This window comes from Octodon degus, unplaced genomic scaffold, assembly GCF_000260255.1.
Source record: "Octodon degus isolate 3935 unplaced genomic scaffold, OctDeg1.0 scaffold00069, whole genome shotgun sequence".
NCBI lineage: Eukaryota > Metazoa > Chordata > Mammalia > Rodentia > Octodontidae > Octodon > Octodon degus.
Genome location: NW_004524645.1, coordinates 2,281,073 through 2,304,444, shown reverse-complemented (window position 1 = coordinate 2,304,444; position 23,372 = coordinate 2,281,073). Strand labels below are relative to the sequence as shown.

General features: G+C 38.1%; 1 protein-coding gene and 1 pseudogene across 2 annotated transcripts in view; both read left to right on the top strand.

Annotated features, from left to right (window-relative positions):
* The window catches only part of Arhgap6 (Rho GTPase activating protein 6), a 626,968-nt gene that overhangs the window by 326,394 nt on the left and 277,202 nt on the right, over nucleotides 1-23,372 (top strand). The gene's annotated exons all lie outside the window — the stretch shown is intronic.
* On the top strand, nucleotides 968-1,144 carry LOC105742730 (annotated as a pseudogene).

Here is a 23,372-nt window from a genome sequence, read left to right as displayed (position 1 = left end):
CAATACTATTATGGGCTACTGGACTCTTTTAGAATATTTTACTGAGTTTGCACACCTATAATATTCAAATAAAGGAACTTAACAAAAAAAGGGCATACAGATGAATGTCCATTTTGTATCTGTGTATTCAAAGTGGTTAGGATAGATATATAGTTACATTCTCTTAATGATTAGAGCGATTTGTTCTAATGGTGTTTGTAAATACTATATCATGTCCGCATCTTGTACAGCAATTAACCACTAGGAAGAATGTATGCAATGTGTGAATTATTGGGACTGTCCTACCAATTTGATTTGAAACTGTCTCATTGCTATTTGTTTATCAATAAAATTACGGGAAAAAATAAATTGATTAGTATGTATTTGAATTACAATAGATAATTTTCCTTCTAAGATGATGAGAATATTCTAGTATAATTTATTTTCCAAACAATGCAAAAGAAAGAATTCGGTCAACTTTTTCTGGTGGATAAATGAAAGGTTTTATCCCTCAAAATTTTATCGTCACAAACAAGCATAACTTATGCTTGTGTGAAAAGTGACAGTTATTAATCTCGGCTGTTAAGGAACAGCTACTACTGAGAACTGCAGTTGAGCCACTTTGTAACTCAACTGATTTGGCAAAGAGAAAACTCCCATTTCCACCTGCAGAAAAAAGCCTTTCGTTCTTGAGTTAGTTCCTCCTAGAGGCTCCTGTATACCCACCAGTTTGCTTATAATTGTACTTTTAAAGACCACGTGTTATAGCCGTCAAACTCCTCTGTGATTTAACAAGATTTTCCCCCTCTAAACTCAACGCAGTCTTAACATTTCCAGACCAACATACTTTTATTTTTTTGTATTTTAGGGAAGGGTCTACAGGGTGTTTAGGTTCTGACTAGTAGATCAGACTGGTAGTGATCCGCCTGTTTACAGCCTCCCAAGAGCTGGGGAAACTTCTCGGTGTTGCCCAGATCAGACACTGACAATGGACACTCAGCATGGCATTCAACCCCCAAAGCAGCAGCCAATGAAATATATCTGTGGAGAATGTCACACAGAAAATGAAATTAAATCCAGGGATCCAATCAGATATAGAGAATGTGGATACAGAATAATATACAAGAAAAGAACTAAAGGTGTGGTGGTTTTTGATGCTCGGTGAAACATGCAAATTTGGCAGTGTTTTGGTTGGTACCTGGATTTGCCCCTTCAGGAGTCTCATTGTACAGCTTTGGATTTGACACACTTAGGAATGCAACTCTATATGTGATTTCATTTTCAAAACCAGATTACATTTTGGTATCTAAATATACTTTGTATAAAGAATTTTTTTTGTTCGGTTATATGACTTGTAATTTAATTTTATCATGTGTGCAATGTGATAACAAAGGTTAAAATTGTTTGCCCAAACCATACTTTTAATAAAATTTATTAAAAATTCTGATTTCTGAAGCTCTACAAAGATCTAATTAAATATGTTCCTTAGGAAAAAAAGACCACATGAGTGAGAAAATTGGAAAATCTAAAAGGGGCCAAGGCTTGAAACATGTGACTCTATATCCTTAACCACTTATAGCATGTGCTTGAATTCAGTGAATTTAATCAGTGATAGAGGATTCTTGCAAGCATTTAATCTGGCTTAAAATAATACCACCAGCAACTTACATTTACTCAATTTTTCCCATGAGTCCTGAACATTCTACATATATTATCTCAATCCCTAAAAGAACCCTGTGCAATAGATCCTATTCATCATCACCATTTGAAAGATGAGGAAACCGAAGCACCAACTTATTTGTTTCAGGGGTACACCGCTAATAGGAAGCTAGGACTCAAATCTTTGTCTGTTTCTGAACCACTACACAGTGGCTCACTAGAAAAGTGTCACTGGCTTAAGCTGAGGCCTTTGAGGTAAAGCTTTTTGAAGTTTTCCACTTTGTAGTAATATTATATCCCCCACCTCCTATCCCCATCCCTAATATGGGAAATCACTGACCTGTTCACTGTAAGATGACATCTTTTAAATCATTGTCCCTGTCCTTTCCACCCACATGGTGGGAACATTCCTATCTCCATTGATCACTTTTGCCAAAAATATCCAGAAACACAAGAAGGGAGCAAGGTGAATTCATAAAAGAGAGCAGAAAGTATTTTAATGCTCTTGTTGTCAGCAATAAATATACAACCGTAGATGCAGAAACATCCTTTTGGAATTTCAAACTGAGTGTTATGGTGATTTATAATTCCAATTCCTGTGTTTTCACTAGTAAAGTGCATTTGATTGAAACATGACAGTGCTGAGCCTTGCCTCACTGGTTCCCAATCCCTCCCTGCATGGCTGTCCTATTGGAACATCCATTTCAGGAATGACACCACGTGGTTGAACTTGAAGCAGCTTGGAAAGGTACATGGGAGCTGGCCTTCTGCCATCATCATGGTTTTTAAAAAGTATTTATGAACAAGGATAAACACAAGTCCCACATGGATTTGCAGTGGCCCTGGACAGCACGACGGTTATGTCAACCTTGGCATTCATAGCAGACATGCATTCTTACTCATGCATTTCATAGGGAGTGGCAGGTCATGGGCCTCTCTTGGGGAAAAGTTTGACCCTTATCAAGATGAACCTGTTCAAAAAAACCTTAATAGCTGTTTTTATTCAGGATGGCTGCAGAGTGAAACCTTATCATTGGGACACAGTTATAAAGACTTCCTGCATTTATTTGGTTCCCACCATTTAAAAAAAGGTGTCAAAAGTGCTGATGATGTCTGATTCTGGAAACGTAGGCACACTCTTATTGGTTGCTTCAGTTATTGCAGTTTCACTGTATAATTATACCTTGATGTTTATGAAAGAAGGAAAATATGTTTTAGAATCTGGAGACATTTAGCCTAGCCTATTACTTTTAACCAGGTAGCCAGCTAATACCAACATATGGGCATGAAGCCTCACCATTGTAAGTATTTTGAAGGACCATGGGCTTTTATAGGGAGCCAAAAGGGAAGACGGGTTTGAAGAACTACGAGGTTTTCCATGAAAGCTCTGTATGAAGAGTGCAATTTTTAAATTTGGGGTACCTTTAAAAAGAAATGGACTCATGGCACAAGGAAATGAACATTTATTTGCAAATTGGGATAGTCTGTCGTGATTATCACCTTATTGGATGAGGAGGTGGCTAGGTCTTCAGTAAAACACACTTCTGAATGTGTCTGGGTGGATGCTAGGGGTGTGTCCTTGAGGACTACATCTGATCACTGGCCCCTTCTTTGACCTCTTCTTTTATTCACTAATTCCTGGGTGGCATGAGTTGAATAGGTGCCTTCTCCTACACCCTTCCATCATGACTTTTGTACCTTGCAGTCAGTCCAACTGGGGACTAAAACCTCTGATACCAAGGGCTAAAAAAATAGACCTCTTATATTAAGTTGTGCTAGATGGGAAAGCTGACCAATACATTTGTAAGCACAAACATGTAGCATTATTTGTATCAATGTTGTCTGAATTGTAAGATTGCATTTGGGTCAATTAGCTATTTCCACACTAATGCTGTGTGACACATACTCTGATGTTCAAAGGCTTAAAATGACCACTGTGTATCCTCATGACTTTAGAGGTCAGCCTGCTTGCCTTACTTAAGCAGAGTTCAGGTGTTTGACAGGAGGCCCAGCAGGGAATCTCAGTAGTTGTGGCTGTTCTATCAATTTTGTGCCATATCTCTTTACTCCAGAGCCCAGATGGATGGGGCAGCACCTACCTGGGAAGTGCAGGGATGGCCAAGGCAAAAATGCGACTGGAGCCTGCCAAAGGCATAGGCAGGAATGTGGCATACTGCGGTTTTGAGCTACCTGCCATTGATCAAAGCAAGTAACATGTCCAGACCTAATGCTAGTGAGTAAGGAAATACCCTTCCATGATGGGGCTGCAGAGAGGGTGTTAGTGTCAACAAAAGTGAATAAATAAGGGCATTCACCCATGTTCTCACACTATTTAATCAACTGCTCCTCAAAAACTAATGTTTTTAAGGAAGTTTGGATCTATCAATCTCTTCTTTTTTTTCTCTTTTTTTCCATATTTGTTCAGTCAATTCTTTCTTAATGGGTGTCAATGCATGCTTCATCATGACCTAATTAAACAAAAAATATATAAGATTTGAGCTTTCTTCAACTGATGTAAGTCCCCTTACTTCGCAGTAATTGGATATGAAGAGATGTTAGGGAATATAGGAATAGACTAAATGATACTGACATACAAGCAGAATTGACGCAATCTTTCCTGGATCCTTGTGTCTAGAAGCTCTGGTTCCTAAAACTATCAAAAATGAAATATTATGAATCACATTCCTAGAAACATCTTCACATTTATTTTTAATTGGCAAGTGTGATTGTGTGTATATTTATGGTTCACTGAATGATGTTTCAGAATATGTATGCATTATTTTTGTGGTACCAGGGATCCAACTCAGGACCTTGTGCTTGCCAGGCAAGCACTTATTCCACTGAGCTATCTCCCCAGCCCCATATCTGCATTTTAGAATGGACTAGTGAGGCTACAGAATGTGGTCATCATTTTGTATACTTTCTGAATTTTTGTGATGCAAGCACTTAAAAATTCATTCTTGTAGTAATTTTCAAATGTACAATAGTGTTATTAACTATGGCCATTATGTAGCACAATAGATTTCTTAAACTTCTTCTTCTTGTCTAACTGAAATTTTATATCTTTTGACCAAAGTCACCCTGGAGAGTTTTTATCTGTTTCTACTTCTAGGGTTATTTTAAAAAATATAAATTTGGCTCATTTTAAAACCCAGAAAAATTATGGATGTGGTAACTTACAGTTGTAAGAAAAATAGATTAATCTTTTTTTTATCCCATTAGCTGAATTTTTCTTTTTTTTCTATAATCAGGTAGATTAATCTTTAAACCAAACAAGTCAGAGGCAGTATTTCACAAATAGATGGTGAATTTCATCTTTTTTGGCATGTAAATGGATAAACTAAATTAAAAATAATATACATGTATGCAAAATCTCTTCACTATAATTTCAAGAACTTTGCCTTGTCTTCCTTTTTTATTTTTTTGCCTTGTCTTCCTAAATTGAATTACCTCAATTGGACAGGTTCAAATCCTGCTATTACCCTCCCAGTTTTCTCTGCCTGTGATCTACCCACTAGGAGATCTGTGCTATTACAGTATCTACATTGTTAAATCACGTGTCAACCAATTGTGGTCAAAGGACCAAATACAGACTGCTGCCTGCTTTCACTGCATATTGTGAGCTAAGAATAAGTTTTACGATTTTAGCTGGTTGAAAAATTACAAGAATTTGGAGGGCGGGGTTCCCAGGAATTGAACTTGGGACCTCACACTTAGTAGGCAGGGACCGCACCGCTGAGCTATATCTCTAGCTCCTAAAAGAAGAATATTCTGTTCAATGTGAAAATTATATGGCATGCCAACTTTTGTGTCCCTAAAGAAAGTTTTATTGGAACACCAGCCACATCCACTCCTTTGCATCTGGGCTGTGGCCGCTTTCCTTCTACAACAGCAGAGTTGAGTAATTGCATAGACTACATGGCCTGCAAAACATGAGACAATTACTATCTGGCCCCTTACTGAAAAAGTTTCTCTATCTCTAGTCTAAAGCTGTGTCTCAGATTCCTATAGACTATAGCCATGAGTGATGGCAAGACCCTCCGAGAAGACATCAAGGTGACATTCCTGTAGATCCTATAGTTAGTCTGTTGCTAAAACCACAAGGGCAAAATAAGGACTTCTCTTGAATAAAAAGTAAGGTTCATCTATATATAAGTTATAGGGTCCAAAAGCCATCTGCCTTGTCTAATTTATAAATCACTGGAAGAATTTCCATTTAGTTAGAAATTCATAATTGTCAAGGCTTGTTTTGTAAAAACATGCATGCATTTTTTTGTTTCTTTTTGTATTTTAGGGAGGGGTCTATAGGGTGTTCAGGGTCTCACTACTAGATTGGACTCAGAGTGATTTGCCTGTTTACAGCCTCCCAAGAGCTGGGATTACAGGCACGTGCCACAACATCCAGTCTCAATTGCCATCTTGGCTTGCGCTGGGGGCGGGGCCGGCACAGCAGTCCCGGGGATCGAACCCCTGGACCCTGGGTCTACTTGCAGTTGCTTTAATCTGCTGAGATATTTGATCGGCCCTTACATACAATTTTTTAAGCATTGCTATTTTTGTAAGTTCAAAATGGAGAAGTAATAGTGCCATTTACTCATTGGCTGAAAATTCTGTCTCTTGTTTATGCATTGAAGTTTTCACATTTTTCTATCCAGAGCTCCATCAGAGGGAAGAATGTGAGGATCCAGCAAAGGCTTACCCTGAAGTCTCAACTGTGCTGTTCTTTCAACCTTGTAGAGCTCACTGAGAGTTTTGCCACCAGTCCTGGGCATGTGTGGGCTCTTGGGCTTGCCAGTGCAATGTTTTTTTGTTTTTTTTTTTTTACACTAAGGGATGTGGCCTGATCTTACTCTTTGTGATGTTTCTCTTGGCTGACCCTTTCACATTCTTGTGACCCATTGAATGGAGCCTTCTTAACAGTGTTAACTCTACAACATGGCATCCTGCTATCATTTCCTGCAGGGCTTGTCTTAGATTTGAGCAGCTTCCTGAGTAAATGTCACCTTGATGTCTTCTCGGAGGGTCTTGCCGTCACTTATGGCTATAGCTTCTGGCAGACTGAAAGCACAGCCACAGTGTATCTTCTCACTGGACTATGCAGGAGGATGAGTTTGGAATTCTCTTTGATTCCAAAGCAGAGGGCTAAATGGGGCAGGGACTAGCGAACCAGGAAAGTGCCCCTGAGGGTGGGGATCAAATGACCCAGGAGGAGGAAATTCCAGTTGAAAATAGAAACCAGGTCAGTACCCTTATGAGAATCCCAGCACGCTAGACTTAGAAACCAGCAACCTGTGGCTTGAGAAGGCTGCTACCAGAAGTCCGTAAATTGGCCTGGAAAGGAGCTGTGTTTTAGGATAGTAGTCGAGTGTTACAGCCCCAAATGGAAATGTGATTTACCTACTTTCACAGTTGAGCTATTCTGGACAAGAATATGGAAATGACTCAACTTCATATATGTGTAATGATGACAAATGATTAATTCTTTAGTTAATAAAGGCAACTTGGGTGTAGTATTTTCTTGAGAACGTGTGTGTGTACATGTGTGCACGTGTATGAATGCATGTTTAAATAAGAACAAAAACATTAATATATCTATATATCTCTATCCAAATCTATCTATCTATCTATCTATCTATCTATCTATCTATCTATCTATCTATCTATCTATCATCTCTCTTATGTATCTATCCTCCATATGGTGGAGGCATCTTCTACTGCTTTCAATTCCAGTTTACCATGAAAAGAACTTTCTTCATTTGTTGCTAAGGACAAGGTGCCATTTGTAGATGCTATACAGCATCCCCATATCTATCATATTAAAAGACCTCAATTAAGCATTAGTCCTTAAAGTGATAGCTCTATAGTTAAGTTGAACATGCCTACGATATTATCAGATAGCTAGGAAACCAGATGGCATTTTGCTACTCTAATTCCACATTATCTTTTTTTAAAGAAAATATTTTACTTATTTATTTATTTGTCACAGGGTCTTGCTATGCAGCTCAGACTCTTAGTGATCCTCCTGTGTCAGCCTCCCCAGCTATGGGTTGACAGGCGTGCACCACCATGACCAGTTTCAGTGGCTGGCTCAGAGGAGGGCTGGCACTGCCTGAGGTACCAGGAATTGAACCTGGGTCCTTGCAATTGCCAGGCAGGAACTTAGACCACTGGCCTATTTCCCAGGCCCTCCAGATTATCTTTGAAGTAGGTTTGTAATGTAGAAAATTTTCTGCAGCTCTTACAAAGCAGTAGAATAGGATGTCATTTTGAGGATTTTTTTTTTGAGACAGGGGTCTCACTATGTACTGCAGGGCAGCCTAGAATTCATTAATGTAGCTGAGATTGGCTTCTAACTCACTGTGACCTTCCTGCCTCAACCTCTCGAGTTCTGGAATTATAAGTTTGTACTGCCACACTCAGCTTAAGAAGTTTTCTTTTCCTTATTTAGCCTGTGATCCAAATTTGAAAGAAAGTAACCTGTCTAGGAGTTTTGTCCGCAAATGAAATGAAGACTATGTGCTCTAAAGAGTTTAAGACTTTTTTTTCAGAAAGGATGGTCTAAAATCAATTGGAATTGACATTTTTGGCCTTATGAGGGAAATAGTACATGAAGGTAAAATACGATCTATTGGCTCATTAGTACAAGGTTTTAAATCATACACCTTCCCCCCCCCAAATAAATAAATTGGACATCCCAGGGCCGGTGAAATAGCTCAGTGGACTAAGCACCTGCTTTGGCAAGCACAGGGACCAGGGTTCGATTCCTGGTCTGCATGTCACCTTGCCCCCACCTCCAGGGCATGCTGAGCAGTGAATGCATCTGGGTGTGGTGGTGCACACCTTTAATCCCAGAGCTGGGGGGGGGGCAGAAAACAGGAGGAGGACGAGGAGACTGATCTGTGTGGTGAGAGTCTGTACCAAATACATAAATGGAAAACAAATAAATTGTACATCTCACTGGAGAAACTAGCTGTTTGTGGGTCTGTTTTACAGAGGGTTTTTGGAAACTTTTGTTCATTCTTCAAATTTTTAATATATCACAGATACTTAACTAGGGCTTTACTAAAGTATAAAAGTATAACATTGTTAAAAGGAGGGATTTTTGTGATACACATTTTGGAATCTATGTGAAAACATAAAAACTTGCACAAATTCATAGAGACAGAAAAGTAGATTAGTGGTTGCCTGGGTCTGGGGTTGGGAAAGGTCAGTGACTGTTAGTGGGCACTGGGGATGTTATTATGGTGATGGAATGTTCTAGAGTTGAATCATGGTGATGGTTGCACAACTCTATGAATTTACACGTGAAGTTTATGGTATTAAAATTACATGCCAATAAAGCTGTTTCAGAATATGCATCAGAATCGAAAGTACTTATTTGCAAATGAAGGGTCAAAATCAATTTATATAGGGGCTGGTGAGATGGCTCAGTGGTCTAAAGCACCTACTTAGAACAAGCTGAGCAAATCACAGGGACCGCCGTTCAATCCCCCCAGCACCACATGCCAGCCAGCCCCGCCCCCTGGTGGGCTGAGCTGGCCACACACACACACACACACATAAATAAAAAAAATTCAATTTATATAATAAAAATGCATTACTTACGGTATCATTTTCCTTTCTAGATCATTTTCTTAGAAAAATAAAAAATGTAATAAGTGAGGGAACGTGCATGTTCTTACTAGCTACTCAGGGTTCACAATGATGAAGTGAACAAACACCCATCTGCAGCTAATATGGAAACATTGTACTAAACTGAACACCATACTGCTGCAAAGTGCAAATCAAATGCAAAAAGACTTCTGAGCAACCATCAGGATTGTCTGCATAATGTGATGAAACTGTAAAACTGAATTATAGTTCTGTCTACTCAATTTGGTAAGTTGTCTAAAAACAATATACTTGTTCCTTGAATGAATTTTATTATGTACATTTACATATTTATGTTATATATATATAGGTACACATGTATGCACACACATACATGTACAAATACACAACCACACAAAAATATGCACCAGTGAGTGACACAGGCCAGTACCTGCCTTCCACATAATGAAGTCACAGCAGCAGGGCCATAACCTTTACTTTGCCATCTTCTGTTGGACATTTTGGCCTTGACCTTATGATCTGCAGTTTGCTTAAGGCTGCTAACACAGTTTTTTTTTTTTTAAAGAGGTTGTACTAAAAATAGCTTTTCACCCATTTTTTTCTTTTCTTTTGTTTTATTTTCCAGTGCAGTGGTAACACATCATTTCAACTTTGACTTATCTTTTTTTCCTTTTTTTATTGGATCACTTCCACTAATCAGTCCCTTCCTACAATCAAGGTGATAGATATCTGAGGTTTCATTCACATACGTTTCTAATTTCATGGCAGTCAGTAAGACTGCCTTGTGATAATTATAAATGTGCTCATGAATTTGAAAGATATGCATGTTCAGTACTCTATGATGGACACAGTTGCATAGTGATACCTTTTTTTGTCAACCCAAGGTATTGTATCATTTGTTTAATTACTCGGTTGGCATATAATTCACACATGGAAGAATTCAGTTATTTAAGATGCACAGTTCTCTGGGTTTTAATCTGCTCTACCTAATTTTAGGCCATTTTTTCCCCTAGAGGAAGCACTGTGCCATTAGCAGTCATTCGTCTCCCATTACCACCACTACCACTACTCTTAGGCACTGAAAAGCACAATTTGCTTTCTACCTCTGGATTTGCTGAATCTGCAAATTTTTATAAATGACCTCATGCAGCTCGGGGTCCTTTGGTACTGTCACCTTTCACTTAGCATGTTTACAGGGCTTATCAGTGTAGTATCATGTTTCAGAGTTTCATTCTTTTTTATAGCCAAATAATATTCCATTGTATGGATATGCTACATTTGGTTTATTCAATCATCAAATTATATACATTTGAATTGTTTTCTATTTTTTTGCTATTAAGAATGATATTGATATGGCTATATATATATATATATAGTGATGCATGTTTTCATTTTCCATTGATATATTCCTAAAATGGACTTTCTGGATCATTATGAAAACATTGTCTATCCATTTGAATAGCTATTAGACTATTTTTCAAATAAATTACATCATTCTGAAGTGTATTTGGGTTTTTTTTTAAAATCCTCATCAACACTTGTATCATCCTAGTTTGTGTGAAGTGTTATTTCATTATGATTATAATTTTTAGTCGTAAACAAAAGTCATAGTAGAAAGAAATCATTTGCATTTTACAACACTATTTCCTGCAATATTCATTTTAAAATTGTAAAACAATTCTGTATTTAAAATACGATCATTCCTTTATAAGTAGGTCATTGTAGTCCATGTATATTTTGATAGTAGCCATTATACAAAACAAGGTTTGTTTGTTTTTTTTCTGCATTTTTAGTTAAGGGTTTACAGGGTGTTCAGGGTCTCACTACTAGGTCGGATTCATAGTGATTCTTCTATTTACAGCCTCTCAAGCGCTGAGATTACAGGCACATGCCACCGTGCCCAGTCTCAATCTCTGTCTCAGTGTGCCCTGGCGGTGGGGCTGGCACAGCAGGCCTGGGGATTGAACCTCTGATCCCTGTGCCTGCTTGTAGTGCTTTAATCTGCTGAGCTATTTGGCTGGTCCACAAAGCAAAGTTTGCATTCTCCTTCTTCCTCTCCATAGTTGGAAATATGTGCCTCCCAGTATGGATAGGCTGCTCTGCCCTCATTCTTTCTTTTTTAAATGTATTTAGTACAGTGTCTACAGGATCTCACTACACAGATCAGACTCTTAGTAATCCTCCTGTTTTCAGCCAGCCAAGTGCTGGGATTACAGGCATGTGCCACCATGCCAGTCTCAGCATGCCCCAGGGGTGGAGCACGCACGGCCCACCAGGGATCGAACCCAGGTCACTGAGCCTGCCTATGCAAGCACTTTGGTCCACTGAGCTATCTGGCCAGCCCTCTATCCTCACTCTTATCTAGGGGACAGTGACAAAGGCCTCCAGCTCAATAGTTGTCCTGTCCTTAGACTTAGAAGCAACACTATCAGAGTGGTGAGAGACAGGCCACAGGCCACAGGCCTCTGCTTGTGCCTTGTTGTGCTCCAAGTGACCACTTCACGTATTCATTGAGTCATTTGGTACAATTTTGAGTCCATGTCCACCCCCTTCCTTGTGGGTCATGGAATCATACTGATATTTCTGTGGCCCATATTCTATCTGTTTTGGTTGGAGAAGTGATAGCTTGGCATAGACCTACTGGAAAAAGAATGAAGTAATAATGCAAAGACTCTTAGGAGCCAACATGCATAGCAGATTGAAGTAAGTGAGTGAAGAAAGTAGCATCATGAATGAGGCAGAGGGTGACTGAGAGGTCTCTGGAAATGGGGGCAGGTTGGCAAGAAGAATGGCAGGGTTCTGTTGACTAAATTAAGGAGACTGGATTGTAACTTAGGAGCAAAGGAAATCCACTGAAACATTTAAGAGGTCTAAACTTTGGAGTGTGTGTGTGTGTGTGTGTGTGTGTGTGTGTGTATGTGTGATGGTCAATTTCCTCATCTATAAAAAAGACATGATGAAGCTATAGATACTCAGGATAGGAGGTTCCTTTATTGTCAAGATACCTATAGCATATCCAGCCTTAACTATCTTGTCAATCATGCTGGAAATAATTTGTGGATGACTACTGGGGAATCCAAGTACCTTTAAATTGCTTCCCTCTTCTTTTCCTACATACTTGTGTTCTGGCACCTACTGAACATCAATTTCTATAACTGACATCCAACTAGTAACAGAGAGGATCCCATTGGTTCAATTTTCATAGCAGCAGAATCTCTGCTGGCAAAACTCTCTCATGGTACCTAGGGTGATTTTGTTGTACCTGGATAAGATGTTATGCTTAATGAGCCCCCAGCTGTTGCTAACCACAGCAGAATGTGACTCTGAACATGAACAGGCTGTAGTTGCTGCTCTCTGTTACAGCAAGAAAGCCACAGCAAAAGGCAACAATAAAAATTCTCACAGAATTATGACAAGAATAAAAGATATGTAGCTAAAATTATACAATGCTTGTCACAGTTTTCAACAGTGATTTGTTGCATAGTATACATTAAAAACCTGCTTGCCATTTTTGTTATTAACTATTCCATTCCACCTCCAACATCTACTACCACACACACACACACACACACACACGCACGTGCACACACACACACACACACACAGCATACTGTACTAGAATGACCTACTAGGCTGAAGCCTTAATTTTTAACCCAGAAGTCAATGATAACACCTTTGACCAATGGACAAATGATTTTTAGCTCTATTTTCATACTTTTCAAAGTTATGGTGTTGAAATCATTTGTTTTCTTTAGTTATTAATGTTACTGCTTCAGTGTTTTGTTGAATAGCATTTCATCATGTTTTGGTTAAATGATTAGTTAGCTCACAAATTCCACTCTTGAGATTAAAGATACTCAGAAATTACTTATGACATTGTGCTAGCAGAAAGACTAACGTGGGCTATAGAATGTCACCTCTGTGTCTGATTCTTTCACTATACTATTGAATTCCAGCACAGAATTTTCCCCATTCACCTCCAAATGGCCAAAGTGCTCATTAAATATTCATCCAAGTGGCTATTAAGGAACTGAAAGTATTCCCCAAAACATTGTTTATCAGGGAAATATAAATCTAAGGCACAAGGAAATATCAGTTTACATACACTAGGATGGTAATAATCAAAAAGATAATAACAAGTGTTGGCAAGGATGTGGAAAAATTAGAACCCTTAGATACTGCTGGTAGTAATGAAAAACAGTGCAGCTATCTTGGAAACCAGTATGCTGCTTGCTGAAAAAGTTAAACATAGAATGACTGTGTGACCCAAATGTTCCGTTCCTGGATATACCCAAGAGCAATGAGCTGTGTGTATGAGTATACATACATTAGTCATAATAGTAAAAAAAAGTGGAAAACCCCAAATATTCATTGACTAATGAAGAGATAAATAAAATGTGGCATGCTCCTGAAAGAGGTATTTTTGATTTATCAATAAAGAGAATGCAGTATTGACATATGCTGGAACATGTATAAGACATGAAAACATTGTGTCAAGTGAAAAAAAAGCCTGACAGCAAAGGTCACAAATTATATGATTCCATTTATTTGGAAAGTCTAAAATAGATAAATCCATTGAGACAGAAAGTAGACTGATGGTTCTCCAGGGCTGGGGGCAAAGGTGGGGTGGAACAAAATAGGGAGTGACTGGTGATCAGTATAGGGTTTCTTTTCGAGGCGATGAAAATAATTCTAAAACTAGTTGTGGCAATAGTTATACAACCCTGTAGCATACTACCAAGCACTAAATCGAAAATCTTAAATACATGAATCATATAGTATATGAATTATATTCTAATAAAGTAGCTATAAAAGTAAAGAAACCCAACCATTGCTAGATTTAAATGCTCTATTCACTGTAAGAATATAGTCTACTTGGGCACATTTACTTATGTAATAAAAGCTCCCCAGTTATCTATTTATATGTTACTTTGCCATATATGCACTTAAGAAGTGTCTTATTTTACTTGCTATGTATATTATATATATGGCAGCTACTTTATTTTATGCTGTAGAAAACTGAAACAGAATGAGCAATGACTGTTTATGTCAGTGTAATCTGACCTTTTGTTGGAGACTGGGATATGTTTTAATGCCCCAAACCCACATATCCCACACATTAATCAGGACCAGCATGCTGCGAGCAACTATGACTGCCAACCACAGGCAACTAGAATGCCTTTTATATGGACATTTGTAGACACGTATACCATAATCTGTTTAACCTGCTAGTAGTCATGGTGGTCATGGTGGTTTTGGTGGTGGTGGTGTTGGTGGTGGTGGTGATAAGTGCATGTGTTTGTTTACAGAGAGCTTCATCAGAATGCTACAGGCCAAATAGTACTATGAACCTCTAAAAGAAAGAAAGACCAATATCTCTGAATGTAATTTTGCTCACTCTCGATTACTCGAGGGTTGCTATTCCTAACCAAAGCCCAGTTTAATTATCAGTTGCCAGAAGACCAGGAAACTTCTCTTACCACCACCCTCAGCACTTATTCTGTATCAAACATTTTACTTGATGCCATGCATGTGCTTTCTAACCCTTACTCTTCTTTCATGGGGTTTATTTATTCCACATTAGCTTTCTTGAGGCTATGTAGCTTTCTCGAAGTTCAAAGATATTAAGTGGTGGAATAGTGGTTTAAACTCATCTCAGCCCATTTCAAATCTAATATCCAGGCTCCCTCATGTTAAGCTGGTTTTCATCTTCCCAATGAGAAATGGTCTGTATTACTCCTTTGCTCTGACTTAAATTATTAATAAACCTGAAGGAGAAATGGGTTGTTTGACTAGAGATTTTGCAGAACAATTCAGTGTTTAGAGTAAGAATCAAGGCCTTCCAATTTTTGAGTCAGAGCTTTGGCATTCAAATTTTAGAAAGAAAGAAAGAAAGAAAGAAAGAAAGAAAGAAAGAAAGAAAGAAAGAGAAACAGAGAGAAAAAGAACGAATAACTGTGCTTCTTTAAAAGCAGAGTTGGGATTCAGATGTGCTCTTATCCCATAGCATCTTCCTTTGCAGATTGGGCAGGGACTTCTAGCTCAGCTTTTAGCTCATTAGTGAAAGGTACATGAGAAAGTAATTTTCAGAAGCAGAAAGCATGAGGAAAGCAAAGGTGGACTGAGTGGAAGAGATTGCAATGGCAGCAGCATTTGTGTCTTATGGGACTCCAGGGAGGGTACTCATGGTCACTTGGTAGTAAAGATGAGAATCAAAAAGGAGTAACAATTTGCCTACACAGTTGATAGTGGAGGAGACAGAAGTTGTTGAAGAGATAGAATCAGAAGTGATTCTGACTCTTGCTGGAGAGGTGACCAGCTACCACTCAATGCTTGGCTCATCAGGATACTGGGTGTCATACTGAAAAGACTTATCAGTCATAATGGGTTGTCAGTGTTGATGGCTGGGCACGTTTTCACTTCATTTGGTAATTCTGTGACAGCTTCATGCAGCTCTAATTTGATCTCTATTTTCACATATAATTATGCCTGTAAAATAAACTGGATCAATGGCTTTGAAAAGCCAAGGCCATGTCTCCATTAGAGAAATGAAATCTCTTACATTAAACACAGTGAGAGGATTAACCCTGAACTCTCCAGGATGCATGCTTATCTGGAATGACTCATTCTGAGATGATTCAGGGTCCCTGAGGTTTTAATGTATTGGGCCATAAAAACTATGACCCTCTCTTTTCTTTCTAATATTTTAAGGCATTTTTTCCTCCCTCCCATTACTCACAGCGGTGTCTTTTGACCACATTTTTCTTTGAGCTCCAGATTAGAAAAAATGTTTGTAACAAATCACAAACACAAAAATTCTTAACATAAGGCCTTTGGGGGCACAAAACTCATGAACTGAAAAGAAAATATGATTCCTATTGGCAGACAGTGTTACTGTCTTTGAGTCCTAACTATATGGAACTAAGTTTTAGATGAATTAAGTGCAAAGCAAAAGGATTATTTTGTAGTTTAATTTAGATATTGTATTAAGAAGGCAAGACTGAATCTAATAGATTGGAAGACTTGGTTATTAATTGCACACCCACATATCATCTTTGAGCTCTGTTGCTTGACTGGCTTATGTGGACTTGGATTTTAAAGTTTAGATGTAAGGCTGACCTTGATTCTAACCTGAAGACTGTTTGCTACCAGGGTTGGTCCTTGAGACAAAGGCCGAGATGATTTTCAATGGTCAGGAACAAGATAATTGGAAATGCAAAGAATGGAGAGGCTCAGCATACAGATTAGAAAGGTGAGATTTGCCTTCTACCCAGGGGTGATGAAAATGGAGGGGAAGGGCCAAAAAATAAATTCTCTAAGGGAAAGCACAGAGATGTGGAATTTGGGTTTCTGTAACATATTAGCATTATTGTTGTTGTATTTTCGTAATGCTAGTGATTGAACTGAGGGCCTTTTCAATGTGCTACATCCCTAACCCCACCCCCTTTTTTCTGTAACACCATGTGACCAAGTCATAATGTTGACTTGGCTCAAACTTTTGATTTTCCTGCCTCAGCCTCAGAGAGCTGAGGTTACAGGGTTGGGCCACTACACCAGGTGACATCTGTGTTCTTATACACAATGTTTTTTTTCCTGCCTTGCACAGCGCTGGCATACTTCCAGCCATGTGTCTGTTTGAAACATTACAGGATATTGAACATTAACACCTAATTTTATGAGACCAATTCAAAGTTTAAGCCTGTTTCTGCTCTGCTTTCATATGAATTAAGTATTCTGCAAAGGAAAAATGTTTAGTTATGCTATGAACCATCCTTTTTCATGTCTCAAATGAATAGATTTGTTTACCTAACTGATTTGCCAAGATGGCAGTGAATGCAATTTCATTTTTCTTGTATGTTTGAAGTTAACATTTTGAATTAGAGAGCCAATGTAAGTCAAGCAACACTTTTGTACGGAAGAGTCTTTGAGCTCAACATAAGTCGTACTTTTTTTAAAAAAAACTTTTTAGGGTATCTCAGCCCTCAGAATAGTATTGCCCAATTGAACTGTAATACAAACACATACGCAATTTTAAATTTACTGATAACCATGTTTAAGTACAAAAGTAAAAAGAAACAGTGATATATTTTATTTTATTTAATAAATAAATACATGATAGCTGAAATATTTTGCTATAGAAAATTACTAACAGTAGAAAAGTTACTAATGAGACACATTATGTACTTTTTTCACACCAAATCACTGTGCTTTTACAAACACATTTGAATTGTGACTAGGCACATTTTCTGCACTCAAAATCCACATGGGACCAGTGGCTATCGTATTTGACACAAGGGCCCTAGAAGAGTGAATTAGAAGCCGAAATGAGAAAATTGATTCAGCTCTTTATTGGGAAAGTTAATAGGATCCTTAACTTTTAAAAACACCTACATCCCAACCGTAGGCACCTAAGGACCACTTCTTTTTCTTGTTTCCCATTGAGATAGGATGTCTCATCTTCATAGAAGGGGTGGGTGTGTGGAGCTGTGTTTTCATATTGCTTGGTATAATTCAGCTGCTATTCTCTGCTGGTGTTCTACTCAGCTTTAAATTTCAACCCCTTGGCTTTCCTCACTGAACAGCCAACGCAAACTTTTGTTTGCAGTGATACCTGTTCCTTTCTAAGATGAAGGCAGTAATCAGATTTGTGCTCAGTACAAGGTGTTCAAGTGAAATTAGCCACTTGTTTTGGTGATCTCCTCTCAAATCACTGGGGTGTGTCTTCATCTGGGATGATATAAATAGGCATTGCCCACCTCCTAAATAGAGTATGTAATAATGGAGGTAACCTAGGCATCCTCCTACACCCTGCCACAATTGACGCCCAATTATTTCCCAGAACACCTAAACCTTTATGTAACAGGGCTCTGGGAAGAAAGGGAAGCGGCAGGCAAAATTGGAATAGATATTTCAAACATTGCTCCTGTGCATTTAGGTGGAAGGCTCATTTTGCCACTCCATGCAGGGGTTGTTGCATAGCGTGGCTTGGTGTAACCAGGGGATTACTTTGGAATGTATGTTCACTGTGCAAAGGAGTAATTTGTAGACTTTCTATATAAGCACAATCATGGACAAAGTCATTCTAGAAAAGATGTGACTCCTGTGTGATAAAGCCCATGTTGTTACAGTGCTTTCCCTATCTAAAACAGGGAACAATCTTTAATTTTGTTAAATATTCCGCTATAAATAAAGTCTTGCTTAAATTAGACTTTGGCTTTAAGTGTGACTTCACTGATACTCTTGTGTTTTGAAAATTTGCAAAGATGAAACTAAAATGGATGGAAAAATTCCATGCATATTTGAGCTGTTCTCGTTTGTTGGTATTAGTAAGCCTTTAAAATGAGACTAAATTTAGACCCTTCCATACGCCATGTTCTGTGGCCAAGATCTTGGCACTTGCGTCCTAAATTTCAAGGCAATGCTGTACTTTGAGTTTGTGTTTGGAATTGGGCATGGTTTCAAATTCTGTCTCTGGGACTTACCAACTGGGTGACTTCCAGCAGGTTGTGTGTGTGTGTGTGTGTGTGTGTGTTTGTGTGTGTGTGTGTGTGATTAGCATTACATAACTACTTCAGTAAACCTATCTCACAGCACTAGAGTCAGAATTAAGTAAGAAAATGTGTAAAAGGTGCTATACAGTGCTTAGTACAAAGTAAAGCTTGATGAAATAACATTTAATTTTAAAATTTAACACATTGTCAATTATCTTTCAATCATGTGTGTATATACATCAAATATGTATATATCATGTATAATCTTTATTTTCAGTATATATGCTAGCCTTTTAACCTAATCACTCTTATTCTAAAATAGTAGATGTGTGCAGTTTTATGTTTGTATTTAAGTCAACAAACAAACATTTGCTAAGTTTGGATAGTAGCAAAGAATTTGAAAGATATACATTATTTTCAAGTTATGACTATCCTAATCTGTCATATATATACATATATGAATATATATACATATATGAATATATATATATATGAATATCTAGTAGGTGACAGATTCTTATAGCTATTAAAATTTAGTGTTTGTAGTCCTGTGATCCTCAACCTTGGACACTTTTCCCCTCCCAGTGTTACTGGACAATGGTAGGGACAGTTTTGGTTGTCTCAACTGAGGTAGGGTGCTACTGGTATCTGCTGGGTGGATGGATTCCATGGAAGTTGCTATGAATACCATGGTGAGCAGGACTGCCTCTACTAACAGTGGATTACCCAGCCTCAAATGTTTATGGTGTTGGGGTTGAGAAACATGGTGTTGACATTATGTGTTTTTCTAGAGTTTATATTTGCTTTCATTTGTGGTTTTGTCCAGGCCTCATGGACTATCTAGATAAAAATTGTGCAGTCATGAGCTGGCAATATCTAAAGCTGTGAATGTTAAATTCCAGGTGAACATAAGTATGAGAGCCATGAGAGGGAGTTTGTTTAGTTGACTAGCTGCTCTTGGATGTCATTTCAATCCCAGGAGTCACATGCTTTTCCTTTCTTGCCCCACAAAGCTATGTTTCAACAAGAATCCCTCCCAGAATTTATGCACATCGTGACCAGCTTGTTGTCAGATACCCATGAAGGATATTTTTGGAATGTTGGTGAATGTGCTGAAAATGTTATTTTTAAATAGCATTCTGATATGCAACACCATGAAACAGTCTCCTGAATGGAGCTGATTCCAAGTGGAGATGTGATATATAATGCCTGATAGTAAACTATTGAAATTTATCAAGACAAACAGTGTGAAGGATTTCCAGCTCAATTCATGTGGTAGAACCCTCCAAAGCTGATCCTCTGGATGCACAGTCAGCCTCATTCTTGAAATTCAGACTGTCAAATAGAGTACTACACAGTCACAGGATGAGCACCATTATACAGGAAAAGGTCAAATTGGGTTAATGTTAAATATTTAAGGTCTAATTCTGAAATATTTCGGAGTGGGCTGGGGAGATAGCTCAGCAATCTAAGCCCCTGCCTGGCAAGCACAAGGACCCAGGTTCGATCCCCTGTACCTCATGCCATGGTGGCCCCAAGTCTTTGGGTGCACTCTGCGGCCCCAAAACTGGGCATGGTGGCACATGCCTATAATTCCAGTGCTGGGGAGACTGAGACAGGAGGATTGTCATGAGTCTGAACTGTGTAGCAAGACCTGGTATCAAATAAATAAATTTAAAAACTGAAATAAGTCTGAGTGACAGGATCAGAAATCTGGTATTTCTTTCAATGTGATGTGGTATGATGGAAACCTGAAAATTGCCATTTTAAAGAGAAAGCAGTAAATCTCAGCTGTGAAGTAGATGCTGAGGTGGATTGCATTTTGTTCACCTGTTGCACCTGAAGCAGAGGCAGATAACAGCATTTTTGAATCAGGAAAGGGCACAAGTTCATTTGCAATACTACTTCAGTGTATGTTGGACCTTCCTTACTGATTAGAACAGTGGCCAGCCTCACATTGTCATTTTTCATTTCATCTGAAATACCTTTCCTCTGCACACCTAAATCCAGGGCATCCATGAAGACATAGCTCAATTCTAAGCTCCTTCCTAAACTCTTTAAGGGTCTTTTAAATTTTATTAATGTGTTTTCTTTCTAGTGAGCCTCTAAGGAGATCTCTCTTCTGTCTTGTGTGCTTTTAGTTGAGATACAATTCACAAAGATTAAATTCGCCATTTCATAGTGTACAATGCCATGGATTTTAGCATATTTACAGAGTTGCTGCAGTCGTTAACATATGTTTTAGAATATTGACATCATCTCAAAAAATGCAGTATTCATTAACAGCCACCGTTCATTTCATTTCAGCACTCCTGGCAACCACTAATTACTTTCTGTCTCCATAGATTTGGACAGTTCCCATGAATACAGTCATGGAATACAATATGTGGTTTTTCATATCTGGCTTTTTTCTTTTCTTTAGTATCTTTTCTTTTTTTGTGCAGGTTTCACTATGCAGCTCAGACTCATAGTGATCCTCCTGTTTTCTGACTCCCTAGTGCTGGGATTGCAGGTATGCACCACCATGCCCATACTCCATCGCCAGCTCAACATGCCTGGGGGTGGCACCGGTGTGGCATCCAGTGCCGGGGATTGAACCCTGGCTGTTGCGCTTACCTAAACAAGTGCATAGTCTGCTGCGCTATCTCTCTGATCCTTGGCTTTTTTTCATTTAGAAAACTGGTTTTAAGATTCATCTGTGTCTTATCATGTAGTAGGGCTTATATGCATTTTATGGCCATTGTATTTTAAGGCCAAATAATCTTCCATTTTATGGACATGTCATATTTTATTTATGTGTTCATCAGATAATAAACATTTGGGCTTTCTCCAGTTTTTGGCTATTGTGAATAATGCTGCTATGAACAATGATGTACAAGTTTTTGTATGGTCCTATATTTTATTTTCTCTTAAAATAAAATATACAAAAGAGTAAAATTGCTAGATCTCATGGTAAACTTCTGAGCAACTGTCAGACTATTTTCCAAAGTAGCTACACCATTTTACATCCACATAAGTGATTTATGGGGGTTACAACCTCTCTCCATCCTCTTTGACATTTTGTTCAGCACAATGCCATTGCTGTCGCTATTGTCTTCTGAATTCATTATCCCATATATGTTAGCCTTCCTCCAAAATTAGAGTGTAATATACTTAGGATAATGACCCAGTTGATTGGTCTTTATGCTTCTCAGTTGCCTGCTTCATGTCAGGAACTAGTTAAGTGCTTTGACTGTGACTATGGAAAGGCTCCATCAAGCGGAGGAGGTACATATAATCACTTTAGTCCATTTTTGAGTGGCATGTGACTTAATGATGGCCTTTTCAAGATACAGCGTTGGCTTCCCAGAATTTGTATTGTCTCCCTCCTACAATGCCATACTTACAAACACCACGTAAGCCTACTATTCACCAAATTCTATTTTAAAGAGAGAACAGATCTCTGTGTGTGTCCTCTTTAGTTCAAATGCAGAAGCTCTGATTTTTCTTTCTTGAGCTTTTGTGTTTCAGTACCACTTAGCAAATATACTTAAGGAAATAAATGCCAACAAATTTCCAGCAGTAACTTTGGATGTACAATGTGAGTTATTTTGAAACGGTGAATCATCAAGGATACTAATGTGTTGATTTGCAAGTATGAAAGCTGCTTGAGATTCTAGGCTAAGCAGAAAAGAAGCATCTTTTAAAACCTTTAATTTTGCTGGACGCAAAAATAAACTGTCCATATGCTTCTTTTTATCTAGAGCTAGCTTTGTGTTATGTTTGTCTTTCTACAACTCTCAGTCAGTGGTAATGAAAAATGATGGCATTTAGGATCCCTTAATGATATAAAGAATAAAAGAAATCCAACTATCAACTATAGAAATGAAAGCTTTATTGTGCGGTGTAAAGATATATAAGAATATGATCATTATATTCTACCTTTTAAAGTGATTTAACTGTAGTATTGAATTGTTTTCATTTGAGTTCTTAATTACCTAATATAAAATGTCAATTTTATACATTCTAAAGCAGGAACATACTGGAATTTCTTGTATTTAGGAAAAAAAAAAAAACACTGATGCATTCAAAGGAAGAGAATGACACTTTTACTCCAGTTTATAAATCACATCAATTTCAACAATGGCTTAAAAATTCTTCTGTGATTTGTTTGAACTCTGAAAAGAAGTTTGTTTATGTTAAAGAAAAATGAAGAAACTGAGAATGAATTGTGCATTCACATTAGATATAGATGAGTGAAGTTCTATCTACTTCTGTGAACATTGGAGAATAATATACTCCCACGGATTTGATTTTTAACAAGCATTTACACAAAGCTTGCTATTTACCGGGTGCTGTTGTTGTTTTTTTTTATTTTTGCAACACCCGACAGCTGTAATCTTCATCACAATTCTAAGGTGCAGGCATACTTATTGTCTCCATTTTACAGTGAGCAACCTGAGCATTTCCATAACTTGCCTCAGGTCTGCAACTGGGCAGCTAGTGCAACCCAGGGCTATTTGGGCCGTAGTGGCAACGAAGGCTGTCACCGAGTTGGAGCTGTGTAGTGATTCTTTAGGGCTGACAATATTATTTTTTAATTTTTTTCCCATAATTTTATTGAGAGACAAATAGCAATGAGACAGTTTCAAA